Raw genomic sequence first — 14,526 nt, 5'->3', positions numbered from 1 at the left:
GCTCCATTTCTTTCCTTTTTTCTGAGAGGTCTTGTATTTTCCTATTTTAGACCAGTGTTTGGTATCAATATATAAATTTGTCTATAAATGGTTAAATGTTCTCGTCCTATGTGATATTAGAGGTTAGTACACAAGACTCCTAAGGAAGTATTTCCTTTCGTGAAAGTCAGGAAAAAAAAGAAATTCTACCTTGTTCAAATGTGAAAGAATCTAACCAGTCACAACTTTCCATTGAGCATTTTGAAAGAAATTATATAAAATTAATAACAAGTCTAAAGAAGATTGAATATAAATCAATTAAGGGGAGGAGCAAAAAGATACTTTTAGTTTTGAGTAGATTAAATGAATTAGCCCCTTACAATAATGTTTTCCTGCTAAAAAAACGTTGCTCTGCTAGGGATAATTATGGTAATAGGTATTAGAGTAATTTAAACTCGACTGAAAAGAGAAAGTAAGGGATTCTTATGTTGCAGAGAAACCCAAGAATACGCTTGAAATCCTGGCTATTTATGCTGTCATTAAAAGAGCCATGCAGGTACCAAACTAACTTTATGTATCAAAGGGATCAACAATTATAGATGAAACCACTAAAATGACCCAACATCCATTAATTGGGGAGTTTCCGTTTGCTATAGGTTTAGATTGGAGCCTTAGGTTTTATGTTTGGACCAAAGTGCTATCACATTACATCATTTTCCAATTCCAAATATTTGAACTTTTCTTTCACTATACAACTTGGAGAAGTAAATATCCTCCCAAACAGACACTAATGTTCCATATCTAGTAAATGACCACATCAGTATAATAGTCCGAAATCCCCAGCTAGACTCAACTTATGAAAGAATGCCCTTTTATAGATTTCACAATAGCCTGATTTCCATTTTGTAAATGTGTTCCATTGTTTAGTGTCTATGTTCATTCCCATTCAGTGATGTAGTAAATCTACTGTCTGAGGCCCAATGCCACAGGTTAAAGTCAGAGAAATGAGTCATATTGGATTTGGTCCCTAGAAGTGCTTGCCAGCAATTAGATGAGTTTATTACTAGCATTTAAAATGGCTTTTATTCTTTAGTCCCTGTATTGGTTTCCTAGGGCTATAGTAACAAAAGACCACAAGTTGAGTGGCTTAAAACAACAGAAATGTACTCTCTCATAGCTCTGGAGACCAGAAATCTGAAATCAAGGTGTTGTCAGGGCCATGCTCCCTCTGAAACCCATGGGGGAGAATCCCTCCTTGCCTTTTCCTAGGCGTCTGGAGGGCCGGCAATTCCTTGGTGTCCATTGGTTTACAGCTGCATCACTCCAGTCTCTGTTCTCCACATCACATGGTCTTCTCCCTGGTATCTCTGTCTTCACAGGGCTTTCTTCTTATAAGGACATCAGTCTCATTGGATCGTTGACCTTAATTTAATCACATCCACAACACTTCCATTTCCAAATATGGTCACACTCTGAAGTACTGGGGGTTAGGACTTCAGCATAATTTTTCTTGGGGGAGGAGGCACAATTTAACCCATAACACCCCCTACTATCTTTCACCTAATCCTCTTATGCCAGTAAAGCTCTTGTATGTCAACTGAGTCTCTGCATGGTAAGAAAATAAAATCCGAGCCAAGACAGAAGACCCCATTGGTTTATAACGTTTTTACTTTCTTCAAAGCATTTCCACTTAATTGCATTTGGTCCACACAATAAAACAGACTGGTTAGGTATTTTTATCTCAGCTTTTATGGATGAGAAAACTGAAGCACGGAGAAGTTGAAGGCCTTGCTTGATAGCACACAACCTTTATATGCCACAGGCAGAGCACTTAGGCCTCCTAACCTCTCCATCTGTGCTGCTCCCACTAATAAATAGAGCCTAATGTGTAGCATTATCACTAAATATTTCTTACTGCAGTGACACTCAAGAAAGGAACTGGATGTTTTCAAATTAAATAGGATGTTGCTATAAAAGGGCAACAGGAGGGATCCTTGTGAAGGGAGAATGTTATATATCTTGACTAAGGTTGTGGACTAACCAGGGATGGTTCTAAAAGCCATGGAACCCCCCTGGCTCTCCAGACCCCTTTGGTTCCTGCTGGTTGAGAAGCACTCCTTACATAATACTTTAGGGCTGCCTAAGAAGCAGCTACATTGCCAACCACATATGTGCAGTCATGTCAGGGCATAGGTAGTTCCCTGAAAAGAAAAGAAAGAAAAGAAAAATTCCTTTCCACTACCTCTTCAACCAAGAAATGGAAAGGAATGTCACTTAAGGAGATTTCAAAGTAGAGCATGAATCTGCCCATACTCCCCCTTGGTCTCCCAGTTCTTGGCCTCAGATAACTATCCTGTATAAGAAAACCTTTAATGCAAATGAAATCAATGTAGTGTCATGTACGATGGTAGTTAGGCCACAGGCTCAGAGACACACAAGTTAGGGTACTTTACCTCTCGAAACTTCAGCTTCGTGGAGATAACAGTAGTGCTATTTCCCAGGATTGTTTTGAAAAGTGATTGCTTTGACAATTGACAATTGCTTTGACAATTGTTTTGAAAAGTGATTGCTTTGACAATCGTGTAAAAATGAAAGTGTTGATTACAGTGCCCTGAACGTGGCAAGTGTTCAGTAATATCATTGGTTTGTATTCAATGCTCCACACATGAAATATTCAGCAAATGCTATGAACCAACTGTTCCGAAGTCTACCATGCTGCCGCATCTAGTTCAATTCATATTCCATACTGGGCTTTCTGGCTTTTACAACTGGTCATAAGGTCCATTGTCTGTTTGATTAATTCTTTCATCTCTAATCTAAATTTCAGTTTTCACTGAAGATCTGGTCATTTTTTATGCAGAATTTTTTTAAGAGTTCATCCACACTCTAGTAATTTTGGGGTGAGTTTAAACTGGCTTACTGTTCACCTTTCAAGTCCTTCTATTTCAACACCCGTGTCAGTTTAGGAAATCTATCTTTTGCTCACATTTGTTCACTTTTTTGCCTCTTTGTCTGCCAATTATCTCTCACTTGATCATTTCTAAGGCAAAGACAGGAGATTTATTCCAATACCTATAAGCCAAAATACTTGATTTCGGTTAAGTCTCTGATAAGGGCCTCCTCCACAGTGACAGGCCAGCACTGTGAGATGGGATGGCCGAGATCCTAACAAGAAATATTTCTTACTGCACAAAAATATTTTTCTGATCTCTCCCCAGGTATACCAAGATGAAAAAGACAAGTCAACATTCCTTTAAAAACTAATTACTCTTATGGTGGCAAATCTAAACTTAATTTAGAACTATCAAATTGACTGTTGAACTTGCTAGAAAATCACCCAATACAGGTTTAGAGGCAGTTGTAAATCATATAGACAAAATTGCCCTTTTTCATGCGATTCTAGGAACTAAGTAGACCAGTCAGCCCCAGAGGGGACCTTTCCACTGTTCTCACTTTAGAACTGTCACATGATTCTGCACCAGTCTTAATCTCAAAGGGGAACCCCCTGTGAAAATTAAATAACATACATTGTGTTATTTCATCAATTGCAATGAACCACAAACTTCAGCACACTGTAACTAAAAAACTACCTTTGTTTCACTTTTGGTGGAAGGTTAAGAGAGTTAAAATTTTGTTGATTTATTTTAACTCAACATTTATTTTGTTTTCAGATTTTTAAGGTCGTCTCAATACGCTCCACTAATGAAAATTTTGAAAAGAAATAGAAAAGCACGAAGACAAATATAACTATCAGCTATAAACCAACTTAATTGTATGTTCACGTTTTAACATATTTACCTCAATCTTGCTTCTCTGCAGTGTTTTTACATAGCTGAGAGTTATGTTTCTCCTCTTTTTTAACTTAGCCTTAATATATAACAATATTTCCATAAACATCATTTTATTGACAGTATTTTTTATATAGATATACCACCATGTGCTTAACCATCTTGATAACTAGGTATATAACATTTATTTTTAATGAATAATTCTTTAAAAGAATCATGCTCATTTTATGAAGTTTAGAAAACAGCAAAAAACATGAAGAAAAGATAAATTGGTAGTTAAATCTGTTAAGTGTGGCTATAGTGATTTAAAAACTGAAGAAAATATATTGGTAACTGCCATTTGGTGTAGATCCATGAGGTGGCAGGCACCGTGCAATCGTATTTCTAATCCTTATCGAACAACACAAAAAGGTCAGTTTATTATAGTCACCATTTTGCAGGTTCAGAGGTCATAGAGCTAGTGAGTGGTGCATACGGATTTTGAACAGCTGTGTCTAATCCCAAAACTATTTCTCCCGACTATGTCACACTGCCCGCCCTTCATCACCTCCACTTCACCACTTCTTCCACCACCACTTCTATCACCACCACTTCCAATCCCATTCTATCACTACCTCTACCACCTCCTCCACCACCACCTCCAGCCCCACCCCCAGTATCTCCACCACCACCTCCATCACCACCACTATCACCTCCACAGTCCCCTCCACCACCAACTCCACCACCACCTCTGCCATCACCTCCTTCACCACCCCCAGTATCTCCACCACCACCTCCATCACCACCACTCTACCACTCCTCCACTTCCACCTTCACCACCATATTGCCACCTTTAAGGCTTCTTATCATCTCCTTTCTACATATCCTTTCTTCTCTTCCCACCTTCATATTCTCCTCTCCTGCTTCACTCTGACCTTTTCCAACCTGCAGTTCCTTTTGTGCCTGGGTAATGGAGACAGGGCAAAGGCTACCCTACCACACTCATTTTATGAACAATCCCAATCAGTCATTCAGTCATTCAACAAACATTGACTGAGAGAATTTTATGGGTCAGGCACTGTTCGGAGCACTGAAGAGCCCAGTAATTCTCCCATTTGTAGGATTTTCTTCAATACCAAAGAGCTTATTTTTAAGGATTTTCTGCACTCTCGCACACCATTTACCCTATTAAACCTGCTTGCAAGTTATCAACCTGTGCTTGGGTTCCCAGCTCACACTGCCTGGCCTCCATGCCGGATGGAAAGCAGAAGTGAGCTGTTTAAGAAGGATATGAGAGTAAAAAGGAAAGTCTCAGGCAATAGTCATGAAGTAATTTCTTATCTCTTATTGCCACAGCAAGCTACCGCCGGAAAGAACTTCCTATTTCCGTACTCAGATGATGTGTATTTGCTTAATGCAGCTTCCCTGCAAGAGTTAACACATGGACCCTCTCCAGAAAAGACACTTGATACATAAAGGGAGGAAAGGGACGTTTAAAAAATATTAAAGAATGAGAACACCAAGAAGTACACCAACTGAAGCCCTTTTTCTTCTCACTTGCATGATGTGATCGGAAAGAAACCTGTGTTCTTTCTGTTTCTATTTCCACGTAAAATTTCAGTTAGCTGGCGAGGAATCAGACCCTGTGTATGACTGTACAAGGCCTAGGACAGTATAAGAACACACAGGCCCCCACAGATGAATAAATTCCACGACCATAGTCAAAGGTGCCTTGCTGGGTTATAACCCTGTCTCTTACAATTAAATTTCCTTCACACGCACACAAGCGAAGAAAACCAAAAGCTTCAGACGCCCTGGGTGAAAACCTCTGAACCAACATCACCTAAGTTCTCATTTTCATGCAGAGATATCTTGTCAAGCCTGTGATTTTATCTAAAAGTAAGATCCCCTCCAGCTGCCCGCATACAAAGGGGGATTCTCCACAAAGAACACGCCTTCTCAAAAGAGGGTGGCCACATAGTGTTTCCCCAAATGAAGTCCTCAGGACCCACACACATGCTGAATTGTGCTTTCCTAAATCAAAGCCATGGTCTGAGGTCCCAGCAGCTATCAATACAACATCCATTTAAGAACCAGCCAGAGGAAAGCAGAGTGAGCACACAGCTCTCTCCTTCAAAGCTAAAGAGTGTCTTTAGCCCTGGACTTCACAGCAGCAAGTTTATGAAGAGCTCAGCAAACAGTACATCCCAAGGGTCACATCTTAGTTACAACTCACTATTTTAAAGAGAGTACTAGGGTATCCATTGCTTTACCATCTTGAGATGCCAAGCAATGACTTCATACATCAGCCAAGGAGTGGTTTTACTTACATGCAATAAAAAGAGAGTAAATCCAAGCACTGGCTCTTTATCCCTGAATTCAGAAAATTCATAATAGTCTGAGGCCAAGGTTGAGGATTCCACTGAAAGCGGCCACAGCTCGGGCGGCTCTGGCTACACAGGACGACCATTAGAAGCTGACCAGCGGGTAAGGCTCTTTCGAAAGAAGAGGAAGTGTCATCTCTACTTCCCCAATTTCATTGTTCTTCCCTCTTGTCATTTAATGAACCCTTCCTCAATTCTGAAACCCAGGACACGGTTCATGCAAATCAGTCATGTCTCATCTGTCTGGCTCCACTGATCATTAAACACTACTCGGTGTGTTCATTTCCAGGACACATGTGTGAAACATTGCACGGTTTGGCTTTGCTGTTTCGGAGGCAAAGATGTTTATTTGCAGGCATGGAGGGCGAGGTCATCTGCAGGCATGGAGGGTGGGGTCATCTGCAGGCATGGTCATCTGCAGGCAAGGTCACCTGCAGAACTGTTCCCGGTGTGTTTAGTTGAAGTGCTGCTTTTTCTATCATCAGTCTTTTTTGGCTCAATGTTCTTGCACATTTCCCTTCTTTCTCCTCTCTTAATGGTTCATATTACTTACAAATAGAGGGTACAGATAAATTTGTAAAAAAGTATCTTAGGATAAGAACAAGTCTTAGCCTGCCATTCTTTTGTAGCATACTGAATAGACTAACTGCAAAACTTTTCCTTCACACACTAGAAAAGGAAAATGACAGGGAAAAGTTATAGATTTGAATGCATCACCCATAAATTCCAGTCCTCTCACTTCTCCTTTTCCTAGGCATGACTATACAAGGCCTAGGACAGTACTAAGAACACACAGGCCCCTACAGACTAATAAATTCCACTACCATAGTCAAAGATGCCTTGGTGGGTTATAACCCTGTCTCTTACAATTAAATTTCCACATACACAAGCAAAGAAAACCAAAAGCTTCAGATGCCCTGGGTGAAAACCTCTGAACCAACATCACCTAAGTTCTCATTTTCATACAGAGATATCTTGTCAAGCCTGTGATTTTATCTAAAAGTAAGATCCCCTCCAGCTGCCTGCATACAAAGGGGGATTCTCCACAAAGAACACGCCTTCTCAAGATCATGTTAAGATCATGTACATGAAGTAAAAATACCTGGTTACTAGTAATATTTGAGGTCCTAATTTTAAAAGGTATATACCATGTGGTATTTCTGAAAGGGCGTTTTGGAATTTATTCTTTGTTACTAGTGGGTGAAGCTTAATGCAACATTGCTGTATTGGTCCATTCAGGGTTTTGTTTTGGGGGGAAGCAGTTTCCTTTATATCTTGCTGGGGAAAGAACACAATCTCATTATATTTATACTCCACTTTCAAAGAAAAGGAATCAAATCATTAGAAATAGGCTCCTGACCATGCCGTTTCCCAAGATGTGGCCGCTAGATCGTTAGCACGTGTATTCGCTATCTATCACTACGTAACAGAAGACCCCAGGACTTAGAGGCTGAAAACAGCAAACACCTATTACCTCTTAGTCGCTGAGTGTCAGGAATCTGGGCCCAGCTTAGCTGGGTTCTCCAGCTAAGGTCTCCCCCGAGGTTACAGCCGAGGTGCCAGCGGAGACTGTAATCATCTCAAGGCCCGGCTGGGAAAGGAAATTCCTCCAAGCTCACCCACGTAGTCATTGGCAGGATTCAGTTTCTCAAGGGCTACGGGACCGAGGGCCTCAGTGCAACGCTAGCTGTTGCCTGGAAGCCACTCTCTGTCCCTCACCCCGTGGGTCTCCCCTCGGGCAGCTCACAACCTGGCGTCTGGCCTCATCAGAGCAAATAAGCGAGAGTGAAAGAGCATGAGAGCGAGGAGTCCGGTTCCTGGTTAAACTCCCACGTGTCATCTTTCAGGCCTGATCATAGGTGATCGCGAAGGCTTTCACCCTGGCAGGTCTCACAGGGACACTGCCCTCCCCGCAGCTGACTTGGTGACAGCGGGGCACGGCAGCATCTGAGGGGAGCTGTGGTCAAGGTCTCGGCCCTCCCTGGTCGGTCTTGCTCTTTTGCATATTTATATTCCAGAGTCATTTTATCTGAGACCTTGGACCAAGGTCCTCTTCTGGTGTCTCCGCTGAGGCCTCCTTATAAAGGGAGGTGTGGGAACCCCCGTTACTCAGCCAGGACTAGTCTATTCCCGGCCCCCTCTCACACACGTACACACACCGCAGGGGCCATCACACCGCTGGAGCCTTTTATTTGGGGTTCCCTCGCCAGTGAGAAGACCCCCACCTCAGTCCTGACTCCCGACAATGCACCTTTCCCTGGGGAAAAAGGGACGGGGGAGTCGGCCCTTCCTCCAGCTATAGACTTGCCTGTGCCCTCACAGTCAGTGATCTTTCATTGTCGCCTTATGGCTTTAATCCGCTACTCCACCACCTGACAGCTCAGCTCTCCCTTGCCCAGCTCAGTTGACCTCCTGACAGCAAGAGAGGGTAAGCAAGAGAGAAGTCACAGTCTTTTGTAACCTACTCTCAGAAGTGATAGCCTAACACTTTTGCCACATTCTGTTTGTTAGAAGTGAGTTACTTGGTCCAGTCTACGCTCCGGAGGAGAGGACTCTTTCTAAAGTGTGCATTCCGGGAGGTGGGGGTCACAGCGGGTTATCCTACAGGTTTATTTAAATAAAGTATATAAAATTTTATCCAAACCGAAGCTGTCCCTGTCCATTCAAATATGGAGAAGAAGGAAGACTCAGCTAAGGGTGAAATCAGCAATACAGTCGCAGCACTAAGGGGAAATCTGAGCCTTCCATCCCAGCGCTAAACTGGCCTGCAGCCCACTCTAGTCATGACCAAGATCACACTGCTCAGACCTGAAAGCCTAATGATCCTCGTCATTCCATCTCTAAGAAACAAAGTGACACACAAGCAAAAACCTAAATGACGCCATAAAACTAGCCTAGAATCTGGAAGGTGGCCGAAGCAATTTCAGTAAAAAGAATACCTTTTCACCTAACCACAGGAATGAGAAAAACCTCAAAGCAAGCCCAGAGCTGGACTCTTCTATAAGCTTATACAGGTTTATATAGTCACCTTAATCATTTACCCCATGAGGATCAGAAGTCCCCACGACCTGGCCTTTCTCCTCTTAATGGTCAATGAATCTGCTCCTTCCTAAGGATGACAAGGCAGAGCTTTATGGCATGGGGTTCCCCCAACCCTACCAAGTACAAAAGCAGATCACTCCTTCCGTCTTCCTTTCTAAGCAGGAGCTGCTTAGACCAGGGCAAAGAGAAGGTCTGTTTCCTGGCCCACAACCGCTGGGGATAAGGAGAAAAGGGTCATTCTGGGTGGAGAAGTAAATAATTCTAAGATCTAAATTGACTTTAGATCTTCCTAATTTGAAGAGGTACTGATAAGAGGTGTCAGAAACCAGTGGCACTTGACTTGCAGTTTAACTGGCAATAGATTAAGGGCAACATTTTCAAAAGCAAAGTGGAAACCCTCTGTAAGGCATGGTTTACATCTCTGCTTTTTCAGAAGTTTTTGAATTTATAGATTAAGCATGACATCCCCCCTACCTCGCAATCCAAATGTCAATAAAAACTGTGTTAAAAATAACTAACTGTTGAGGGAGCAAAGAAAGAGAATGTATAACAAAGTTGCTATCTTGTCAAAGCTTTGCCTTCGGGGATTAAATAATAGTTTGAAAACTAGTTCAGTCTCTGGTCTCAGACATCTCTGATTTCTTTATGTTAGTTTCATGAGAAGATAAAAATTAAATCAAATCTGTGGAGGAGTGACAGGATTATAAGATGCTATACATTTTGACCAGGGATAAAATGAAAGTTCTCCCAGTGGCTTCTTGTTTGTAGAAATTTCTCTTTCTGGGCAGTTCTGCCTCATCTTATCCCTGTGTTGAGTTGTCCTCCAGTGGTTTGCGTTAGGTAGCCCCCAAAAGTAATAGATGATATGAAAAGTATTTAGTGACATCAGTAGCAGGGCCTCGTTTCTCATCAGGCTTTTAGATGCCATCTTCAAAGACATCCTCAAAGGGCACATAATTTACAATTGTAGGGCTAGAATTGGAACCACTTAAATTCTCTGAGCATAGTCACCTGATTTATAGAAGTGGAATCCTCTTCAAGTCCCTCCACTTCAAGATGGGCTGATCACAGATTTTTTTTCCCCTTTCCCTCCCTCCCAAGACTTCATTAAAATGATAGGAAAAGTATAAAAAGTATATAAACTGACAATAGCAAAAGTAAAAATGGAGGAAGAGCATTAGAGCTTGAGAGATCTCAACAGATTTCTGGAAGATGGGATGACAGAGGAGGGGTAAGAGATGAAGGAGGGCAGGGTAATCACAGCATCCCACCCATAAGAAGGAACTATGGGAGAAATGGACCGCCTGTGATGAGGAATCCCTGAGCAAATCAGGACTCAAAAAGCCAAGAGAAGCTTGAAAATCTAAATAAGTGAGGGGGCTGAAAATTGGAAGATTCACTGAAAGTCTGTAAGAACCTAGCCTTCCTCCCATACCCCTCTGTCAAACATCTCTACCAGCCCAGCCTTTACACAGCAAACACCCACAATCCTGCAGGCAGCCGTTTCACCCCACCCTGAGCAATATTACAGAGGATTCTTTTCTAAAAAGTTTGAAATTATACAGGGAATACAGGCAATGTATGTGCATACGGGTACTTCAGAGTGAGAACTCCACATTCTGGTATGACGGTGTCACTCAGCACGTGCTGGGGCATGACATCATCTCCTTTTTGGGTAACCACGAAATGTAGAAAAGGGGGGAAAACAACCTTCTAATCAGTGTCCTTACAGATATTTACGAAGATATTGTATCCATAAAAAAAAGAACAGGGTGCTAAGAAAGATAAATAATCTGAGAACAAGAAAGACCCCTTGGATATTATAAATATGATGGTCAAATAAAGATTTTAATGGAAGCTTGGATGATAATTTCAAGTAAATCTTTCAGGAAATGTTACTCAGTGACCTCATCAAAGAAATAACATGACAGATTTCCGTTAAGTGAGGTTCAAGAGTATTTGGATTAAAAAGTCTCACTGAGTACCCAGGAGAAAGAATTTCAAGTTATGGTCAAATTCCCAAACACCAAAGACAAAGAGAAAATCCTAAAATCTCCCAAATAGAGAAAACAAGTCACTTCCACAGAAGCAAGAAACTGAAAGTTTCCAGATTTCTCTGAAAGTAGAATTGAGGGTTAGAAGGCAAGTGAGCAAAACCTCCCCAGTTCTGCAGGACCTTGATTTCACACTGGAGTACAACATTCATTCATTCAGCAAACATCTTGGAGCACCATTCCAGGCCCTGGGGATACAGCAGAGAGTGAACAATAAGGCAAACCCTGCCCTCAGGAGACTTCTGTTCTTGCTGCAGTCAGGATGGTGCGCTCTCTATACAAAATAAGCCACAGCTAATGTGTTAGGTAGTAATAAGTGCTAAGGAGGAAAAACAATAAAGCAGGGTAAGAAATACACAGAGTATAAGGAGACAATTAGGCTAAAATTCAGATGAGGTATCCAGGGAAGGACTCATAAAGAAGGTGACCCCAGAGAAAATATCTGAAAGAAGTGGAGTGAGCCAGCAGACATCAGAGGAAAGAGGGTGACCAGGAGACGCATCAGCAAATGCAAAAGTCCGGAGGCTCCAGAGCCTGACTGGTAGGGTAGAAAAACAGCAAGGAGGCCGGTCTGGCCAGAGCAGAGGAGAAGCATTCAGGAAGGTAAAGGGAAGCCATACAGAGTTACGGTTGGGTCACATGGGGTCATAAAACGTGGGTTTTGGCTCTGACCACCTAAACCAGGAGTTGCCAAGCTTTTTCTGGAAAGGGTTAGATAGTAAATATTTAAATAATAAGTAGTCACAGATCATCTATTCACCTCTGCGGTTGCAATCTGAAAACAGCCATAGACAATAAGTCAGTGAATGAACAAGACTGTGTTCCAATAAAACTTTATTTATGGTCACCAGAATTTGAATTGTGTATGACTTTTGTGCGTCACAAACTATTCTTCTTCTTCTGATTTTTTTTCATCCATTTAAAAATGTCAAAACTATCTTAACTTATGAGCTGTACAGAAAACAGTCAGCAGCTAGATTTGGCCCGTGGGCAGTAGCTCGTTGATCCTGAACTAAGCTATCAATGAAGTATGAAGACAGAACATGCCTATTTTCAGACACAAAAGAGCTGACGCAGAAAGATGACCTCCCACACACGCTGTCTTAGGAATTTACTTGCAAAAAAGGGGGTAAACCAGATAATGGAGGAGGTAGAATCCAGGAAAGAGAAGACCCAGCTTACGAATGGAGTGAAAAGGTGCAATAAAGCTGCTGGCATAGACAGCAATGCAGCAGACTGAAGCATGAGGGGAAATGGCTCCAAAAGCAAAGTTTGGGGGAGAAACATGGGATCACAGAGTGTGGTACTAACTTTGAAAATATGGAGTAAGCTAAGGGTCAGTAGAGAATTAAAAAAGTAAATTGAAGGACTTCCTGGCAGTCCAGTGGTTAAGACTTCGCCTTCCACTGCAGGGGGTGTGGGTTCGATCCCTGGTCAAGGAGCTAAGACCCCACATGCCTTGTGGCCAAAAAAACTGAAACATAAAACAGAAGCAATATTGTAACAAATTCAATAAAGACTTTGAAAATGGTCCACGTCAAAAAAAAAAAATCTTAAAAAAAAACAAATTGAAAAAGTAGTTACAATATCCCAAAATAAAAAAAAAATAACAGTAAAAGAACTAAAACTCAATTACTCTATATTACTTGGTGGTAAAGTAAGTAATACTTATATAGGCATGACAATGCAATACTCACAACTGATTTCCAACTTTAAGAGTCAAGGTATAGAGAAAATATAAAATTAGAAAAGACTGTGAATAAGCCTTGACAATATAAAAGTTAAAATATGCTGCGCTATCCATCGACAGACGAATGGATGAAGAAGATGTGATACATACATACAATGGAATATTACTCAGCCATAAAAAGGAATGAAATTGAGACGTGGATGGACCTAGAGACTGTCATACAGAGTGAAGTAAGTCAGAAAGAGAAAAACAAATATCATATATTAACGCATATATGTGGAATCTAGAAAAATGGTACAGATGAACCGGTTTGCAAGGCAGAAATAGAGACACAGATGTAGAGAACAAACGTATGGACACCAACGGGGGAAAGTGGGGGTGGGGTGGTGGTGGTGGGATGAATTGGGAGATTGGGATTGACGTGTATACACTAATATGTATAAAATGGATGACTAATAAGAACCTGCTGTAAAATAAATTAATTAATTTAATTAAATTTTAAAAAAATATGCTGGGCTGTAAAACACGATAGCCACTAACCATTGAAATTTAAATGTTAGTTAATTAAGGTGAAATGAAATTTAAAACTTCAGTTCCTCGGTCACACTAGCTGCATTTCAAGTGCTCAAGACCACTTGTGTCCAGTGGCTACCATATTGGACATGGAACATCTCTACTAATGCAGAAATTTCCATTGGAGAGCACTGGAGAAGTGGGGAAGTGGATGGTGCTGGGGTGGGGAGGCACAGTTTGAGGTGCTAACTGACAACGTGAGCAGTCAGGAGATGCTGTATAGGCAAGAAACGAAGTGTAAGCATACTGTTCAGAAAGTCAGCCAAGTAACCAACAGAAGCACTAAAAATAGAAATTTAATTATAATGGGAGGAGGAAAGAGATAATGAGGCTATTTATTCTCAAGTGAGCCAAACTCTCGTTGCTTGTTCTCTGAGGTCAGTAGATAATGTCTGAAATTGACAAAACAAGAAGACCATGAATACAGTGTAAAGAAATCACAAGAAGGATTCAAAACAGAAGAGCTAAGTGGAAAGCCTGTGATCAGGTTGGAGGGAAGAAGGTTGCAGCAGCGCGAAGATGCTTTTCCCGTAGCTCCCCTTGCCTGGATCACCCCAGCTGCCCCAGCTGTCTGTCCTTCAAGGTGCAGCCCATGAGTCACTTCCTCGGGAAAGCGTTCCCCATCCTTCAGACTGAGCTATTTCCTCCTCTTTGCTCTCACAGTATTATCTACAAAAATCTCGAATTCTATTTTATTATGATTATGTTATGTGACATGTGCCTTCTCAAGTCCCTGTCCTTAGAAAGACCCTGAACTTGGTTTAATGCTCTAATATCACCCTTTCAAAATTCCTAATAATCCATGGACAAGGGTTCCCCTATTTTCATTTTGAACCGGGACCTGCAAATTATGCAGCTGTCCTGCTTGGAAGTTTCGCTGCTAGCTGGATGGTCAGCTCTTTGAAAGCTGGGATGGATTGTTTTTTAAATTTGTATCCCCATAAACTAGTATAGCGACCGCGGTAAATCACCGTTTGCCTAACTGATACTTACGTACATTTTACTTGTGAGGGCTATCATTTTACACTCTAAGATCC

General features: G+C 41.5%; 1 protein-coding gene across 1 annotated transcript in view; it reads right to left on the bottom strand.

Moving 5' to 3' along the window:
- Positions 1 to 14,526, bottom strand: part of IPCEF1 (interaction protein for cytohesin exchange factors 1) — a 213,022-nt gene that overhangs the window by 173,570 nt on the left and 24,926 nt on the right. The window lies entirely within an intron of this gene.

Source organism: Balaenoptera physalus (genome assembly GCF_965194825.1).
Source record: "Balaenoptera physalus genome assembly, chromosome: 9".
Classification (NCBI taxonomy): Eukaryota; Metazoa; Chordata; class Mammalia; order Artiodactyla; family Balaenopteridae; genus Balaenoptera; species Balaenoptera physalus.
This window is presented reverse-complemented; position numbering and strand designations above follow the sequence as displayed.